At 36.9% G+C, this 7,392-nt stretch overlaps 1 protein-coding gene across 1 annotated transcript in view; it reads right to left on the bottom strand.

The window, feature by feature from the left end:
- Positions 1-7,022: 7,022 nt before the first annotated feature.
- Positions 7,023-7,392, bottom strand: part of LOC106871796 (kinesin-like protein KIF25) — a 495,647-nt gene continuing 495,277 nt past the window's right edge. The window contains exon 14 of the mRNA XM_052967306.2: positions 7,023-7,392. This exon is cut by the window's right edge and continues 296 nt beyond it. The gene's annotated coding sequence lies outside the window, so the exon portion shown is untranslated.

Raw genomic sequence — 7,392 nt, 5'->3', positions numbered from 1 at the left:
TGACTTCTGACCGAGACCTTTGGAAATATGTTGTGCGTGAGAAGACCCGGCAAGCCAAGTGAGACCTAAATCCAAGGCCTCTGCCAGGGGTGTAGCCAGCCCACTTATGCGTACCTTTCCTACATTGAGCACTAAACTCTGTTTGCGAAAACTTGTTGAGGCAAGTGAAATCGAAATCGAATTAAATTCGACGACTGGCACCCATGCCAACGTCGTCTCCTTCATTGGACACAAAACTCAGCTTGCGAAGACTTATTGGGGCAAGCGAAAGTGAAATTGGGATAGCACCTGTGCTCAGCGTCGCCTTTCTGGCACTTGTGCCCGTGACATGTGTAAGGATTTTCGAGCGAGATCGTTGCCAGTGCCTCTGGACTGGCTCTTTTGCGGGTGGCACTTAAAATACACCATTTTGAGCGTGGCAGTTGCCAGTACCGCCTAACTGGCCTTTGTGCGGGTGACACGTAAAAACACCCACTACACTTTCTGAGTGGTTGGCGTTAGGAAGGGCATCCAGCTGTAGAAACTCTGCCAAATCAGATTGGAGCCTGGTGTAGCCATCTGGTTTCACCAGTCCTCAGTCAAATCGTCCAACCCATGCTAGCATGGAAAGCGGACATTAAATGATGATGATGGTGATGATGATATATATATATATGCACCCACACACTACATTGGCATAAAAAATCAGAAGGTAAATAGATTTGACAGTCTTTGCCTTGTTTAATATTCCTTTACACATTGCTGCTACCCATATTTGCAAGCTTTATTTCCTTACCAAATAGTTGATAAAATGTTTAAATTTCTGAGATAAACTGTTGTTAATAATCATATAACTTTTCAGACTGTTACTCTCATGTTTACTGCTTATATTTAATTTTTTAATATTTTCATTGCATTTCACTCATTTTTGCTGAAGCATTACATGCGTCAATTGTGGAAAGGTTACCAGTCAAACATCAACATAGGCTTGGGAACAGAAAGTGCAGCGGGTACAAGCACACCTCTTAAAACTGTTGGGGCGGGGGGACAATGAAAATGCTTTCAAAATCTTCATTGCCAAAATGAAAAGAATGTAGAGACATTTTTAAACTGATTTGAAACAGTACTTTCTTCTTCTTCTTCTTCTTCTTCTTCTTCTTCTTCTTCTTCTTCTTCTTCTTCTTTATCATCATCATTATCTTCACTTATTGTCTGTTTCCCATGCTGGCATGGGTTAGACAGTCTGACTGAAACTGGAAAGCTTCACCAGGGTTCAGTCTGTTTTGGTTTTGTCTCTACAGTTGGATGCCCTTCCTAGCACCAACCACCTTACAGAGTGTACAAGGTATTTTTATGTGTCACTGGCATGGGTGCCTTTTACATGTCACCAGTACTAGCAATGACCATGATTCACTTAGCTTGATGTGTCTTTTCCAACGTAGCATATCACCAGAAGTCTTATTTACTTGTCATTACCTCTGTGATGTACAAATATAATAATAATAATTGTTATACCTGTATCTGTTTGATATTAAAACTGAAAAATTTGACCTTTGTTTGTAAAAAAATATTTGGACCTGGGTTTGCAACTTCTAAGCAAATTTTGTTCCTACATTTACAAACATTAGACTGAAAAATCACTCAATATCTTTCAGTAGACTAGTATCATATTTATTTTAGTTTTATAAGGCAAAGTTGACAGTTGCTTTGGTTTCCCAAGTTATATATATACATATATAGTTTATGTGAGTGGATCAATGTGTTTGCAATGTAGGACTAACCCTATCGATAGTTTAATTAGGCAAATGGAAAAAGGAGTTTGTAGGAAGAAAAACGAGTGGTAGTATAGGAAAAGGAAAGAAAGGATAATAACATGAAAGTCTGAAAATAAGCATATTTTAGAACATACCTTATGTTCCATATGTTAATGCATAGAAATAATATTGATGTAATAGTAGTGTACTTCAACCAGTGTGTTGCTTCATCAGTCGCCAGTCTTGAAAATTAAACTTTTTGATTTTGGAGGCAAACACACACATGTGCACACACACACACACACACACACACACTCACATGCATGCACAAAAATACAATGAGAGAGAGATATTACAATTTATTAATTGAACTCGATTGACATAAACACTTTCCCCTCTTTCCATACACATAAAGAGACATGGCCACACATATCAGCAGAGAGAAGGTAAGAGCAAGAGAGAAAGAGAGAGAGAGAAAAAGGAGAAAAGAAAAGAGTGAGAGAAAGAGAAAGATGTGTTTGTGACAATTGGAGTCATTTAATACATCTTAATGTTTCTAACTCTCTTTTACTGTCAGTTCTGTTTTGTCAAAGATGTACAGAAATCTATTGTGAAAAAGTTTTCCTTTTCCACATTCTGTCGATATTTTATTGGCCTTCATGTACATAAAGTGAAGTAGTTTAGTAGCTTTGATTACAAGTTTGTTGTCAACTAGAATAAAAATGTAATTTTCACAAAAGATCTGGGGACAAAATGTCTGAAGTCAAATAAATCATGGTTGAATCAGTGATGCCAAATAGGTGGGGACAAAACAGCTGTTTCAAACTTCTCATCCATGTGTTTGTGCATATGTGTGTGTTTTGTATGTGGGGGTGTGTGTATGTATGTGTGTGTGTGTACATACACGTTTTTTTGAGTGTGTGTTTGTGAAGTTCCAGAGGTAGTATAGCACTCAATCAGTTAAGTGTAGGAGTCCGAGTGTAGGAGAGTAAAAGAAAGTCCAGGTAGAGAATCCAGGTAAAATAGTCCAAGAAGAGTTCGAAGTGTTATGAAATGGAGACAGGATAAAAGTGGTGCAACCACTTGAGCTGTAATATATAGGGAGAATTTACAAAAAAACAAAAGACAATATATATATATATATATATATATATATATATATTATACACACAAGGTCTGATCAATAAGTATCCAGACTGTTGCCATAGTAATGAAGCTAAAGAATGCAGAGTAAAGCTGCTTGGCAAAGATTGATCTTGAACTCTGCTCTGCATGTACACTAAGTTTTAACATTCTAGCATGGCCACAGTCAAATGACTGAAACAAGTAAAAGAACAAAAGAAAATTCTTAATATTTGTTCAATATACATTGCATTAGAAGTATTAGACGATTTCTGTTTCACTCCTGTGACCAGGTGTTGAGGTTTAGTGCTCGGATTCTGTAGGGTTGATCATGTGAATTTTCCAAGCCCTCCCCACCCCGTTTGTCAGCGTGCATTTCTTTTCTTAATATTTATTGAATATACAGGTGTAGAAGTGGCTGTGTGGTAAGTAGCTTGCTTACCAGCCACATGGTTCTGGGTTCAGTCCCACTGCTATAGCCTCGGGTCAACCAAAGCCTTGTGAGTGGATTTGGTAGACGGAAACTGAAAGAAGCCCATCGTATATATGTGTATATATATATATATATGTGTGTGTGTGTGTGTGTGTGTGTGTTTGTCCGCCCCCCCCCAACATCGCTTGACAACCGACGGTGGTGTGTTTACGTTGCCGTAACTTAGCAGTTCATCAAAAGAGACCGATAGAATAAGTACTACGCTTACAAAGAATAAGTCCTGGGGTCGATTTGCTCAACTAAGGGCAGTGCTCCAGCATGGCTGCAGTCAAATGACTGAAACAAGTAAAAGAGATACATTGCATTAGATGTATTAGATGATTTCTGTTTCACTCCTGTGACCGAGTGTTGATGTTTAGTGCTCAGATTTTGTACGGTTGATTGTGTGAATTTTCCGAGCACCCCCCCCCCCCGTTTCCAGTGTGTACTTTTATCCTCATATTCCTTTAATATATGGTGCATTACAACTGTTACACATTTTGGTGTTCATTTTTCCTACTGGGTTCAGATCTAGATATTTATCCAAAATACCCTGCTGGACAAAATCCCCGGCAGTCAATATCCCCAGTTCTTTCTTTACAAGAAAAATATTTTAGGAAAGTGAAATTTTATAAAAATTTTAAATATTTATTAGTTGATATTTTTATCCAGGGTTGTTTTGTCCTCGGGGAAGATTTTATCCTTGATGGGGATTTTGTCCTGATAGCCATGCCTGCACCTTATATATATATAGCGAGAGAGAGAGAAAGAAAGCAGAGCGTGTGTTAGGGTGAGTGGTGAAGTGAGTGATTTGATGTGAAAGTGAGGTTAAGACAGGGTTGTGTGATGTCTCTGTGGCTGTTTAATTTATATATAGATGGTATGGTAAGAGAGGTAAATGCTAGGGAGCCCAAATGGTAGGAGAAAATGGAGAGAAATAGCAGGTAGTAGAGTTTGGAAGAGTGTGTGAGAGGAGGAAACTGAAAGTGAATGTAGCTAAGAGTAAGATGATGAGATGTTCCAGACTGGCTGGTAGGATGGATATGAGTATAAATGACGAGATGTTAGAGGAGGTGAGTGTTTTTAAGTATTTGAGATCACATATGCCGGCAGATGGTGGGTGGTGTTGGCTGAGGAGGTGGGATACAGAGTGGGGGGATTAAGATACTTGGAGCTGTGAAAGGTATGTTGCAAGGTAAAAGGTTGAGTATGAAAGCAAAAAGAGGTGTGTATGAGGACGTAATTGTGCCGACAATATTATATGGTGCAGAGACGTGAAGGCTGAGAGAGGTGGAAAGGTAGCAACTAGATGTGTTTGAGATGACATGTCTGAGGGCTATGGTTGGTGTGACAAGGATGGACAAGATGAGGGATGAGGAAGTGTGAAGACGAGCAGGAATGAGAGAAAATCTAACAACCAAAATGGATAGATGAATGTTGAGGTGGTTTGGTTACATGGAGAGGATGGATGAGGAATGGTAAGGTGATGAAGGCAGAGAAGTGGTAGGCAGAAGAACCAGAGACAGACCTCGGTTTGTGTGGAAGGATGGAGTGAGAAAAGCTTTGGTTGTAAGAAGTGTTGGAGTGAGAGAGGCAAGAGAGTTCATAAATGATAGGAAAACTTGGAGAGTGTTTGTGGACAGATAAGTGAATTTGATGCTGCTCAAAGGGGTGCAGAACCAGCATATGCTGTTGGGCCCCACTGTTGATACTGTGGGTGATTTTTGGCAGCCCAAGTTGAGGATTGAATGTACCAGATTCATTGTTATTTAACAATTCATCAGTATTTGCACAATACTCTCTCCACCTGGCTGCTGATGGTAAGAGTGGCAGTTTGTTTAACAAAATGTAATTTTCAGGATATGTTAAGCTTAAAATTGTGAACTATTAACTCTTTAGCATTTAATTTGACTATATCCAGCCAAAATATTCCACCTTCTTAATATTCAAAGTAACCAGATCTGGCTCTTCATACCTACCCTACAATGTCGTTGTAAAAATATACTACCACATCATAAAAACCGTGAAGCTACAAGATAAGTCATGATTAATTCAAAAACTATGATTTATTTAATCATTTAACAAAATAATCTGAATGCTGAAGGGTTAAACCTTATCTTTCATGTCTTTTCCTTTTATTGCATGCTTGGCCCATTCTGTCATGATTTTCATCTTCTTTATTTGGTAGAGTTTGTGCTTTATAACTGTACATGTTAACAATGAATTTATCACTCTTGTATACAACACGTTTTAATCTTACAACAGAATTTATTCTGAAGTCAGGTTATTTATTATTTTAACCCTTATTATGACACTTTCCTGTATGACAAATTTTGAAATCTTTTATTAAAGAAACGCAAAGAGAAAAATATTCAAATGTAGAAATAGGCAGTGTATTAGAAGAGTGTCAGAGGAATAAAGTAGGGATTCTTAGTCTTTTGTAACCTATCTTCTGTCACTGAATGATATTTTTACAAACCCACCACCTTGTTATATGGAACCCACCTACCAAAAGGATACAGTAGATTATTTTGCACCCAACAAACAAACAAAGTTAATTTTGTGCAGTAGCTTATCATGTATATTTTCTATACTACCCATTCTAGTATGTATATCTTTATAAGGTATTTGCATGGAGCTATGTTAAATTTTTATGAAAATTACCAAAGACAAAGACATGAATTTATATAAGGAAATTATATTTAGAAAGAAATATGAATGAATTAAGTTAAAATATCAGGAAAACATTATATTCCCAAAACATATTTTAAAATTGAAAAACTAACTAATAGATACTATTTTGTGCTTGATAAGAATTTACTCTTTTATTTTTTATCTTTTACTTGTTTCAGTCATTAAACAAGTCATACTGGGGCACTGCCTTGGAAAATTTTTAGTTGAATAAGTTGACTCCAGTACTTGTTTTTAAAGTCTCGTACTTATTCTATCAATCTCTTTTGTTGAACTACTAAGTTAATGGACATAAACACACCAGTACCAATTGTCAAGTGGTAGTGTAGGTTCAAACACAAACACATAGACACACACATGTACACATATATACAACAAGCTTCTTTCAGTTTCCATCTACCAAACCCATTCTCAAGGATTTGGCCAGCCTGGGGCTATAGTAGAAGACACTTGCCCAAGGTATCATACAATGGGACTGAACCTAGAACTATGATTGGGAAGCAAGCTTCTTACCATGCAGCCACGCTTGTACCTACTTTAAAAAATTGGGTTCAATATTTGACAAACAGAGCCTCATACATTCCCATTCACATATTTCATGATCTGCTCCACTGCTTAGCTAACAGTTGTACTACAGATACAAGGAAGGATATGCCAACAACAACTTTATTTCTGGCTTAAGACAGAGATATTAGTGGTTTTATTTACACACACACACACAAACATGCACGCACGCATGCGCACACACACATATCACTGTTATCTCAATGTTTGCCTCATTCTAATCCAAGCAAAGAGTTGTTTTGAAAATGTATTTAAAAACATTGTATTTTGTTTATATATTTTATTTTTAAGAAAAATCAGGACCCTTTAAGCATCCAATTCCTCCTTGACATTTGCAGCCCCACTTCTGAGCTCTCAGTTCCTAAGGGAGCCACTGTACTCCAGGTTAAGAACTATTGAAATAAAACACGATGTAGAAAATAAAAAAAAAAAGAAAAACGTTTGATATTTTGGAAACATCTTTATTATTTATTTATTCATAATAATAATGAAAATAATAATAATAGTAAAAGTGGTGAGCTGGTACAGTCATTACCATGCCTGAGAAAAATACTTAGCAGCATTACTTCTGGCTTTTTACATTATGAGTTCAAAAGCCAAAGGATTGATAAAATAAAGTACCAGTCAAGTACTCAGGTCAATATAATCAATTTGTTCTTCTCCTCAAAATTTCTGCACAAAAATTAGAAAGAATTATCATTAATTTCAATTGTTGTTGCTGTTGGTTTTGAATCCTATACAATTCTGATATTTTTTCCCCAGACATCTAGTACTACATTATTTAATGTTCCTTTCTTTTCAAGATGGTAG

Source organism: Octopus bimaculoides, chromosome 4 (genome assembly GCF_046866305.1).
Source record: "Octopus bimaculoides isolate indiv1 chromosome 4, ASM4686630v1, whole genome shotgun sequence".
NCBI classification, from domain to species: Eukaryota; Metazoa; Mollusca; class Cephalopoda; order Octopoda; family Octopodidae; genus Octopus; species Octopus bimaculoides.
The sequence above is the reverse complement of the archived record's forward strand: the minus strand, read 5'-3'. Positions and strand labels throughout refer to the sequence as shown.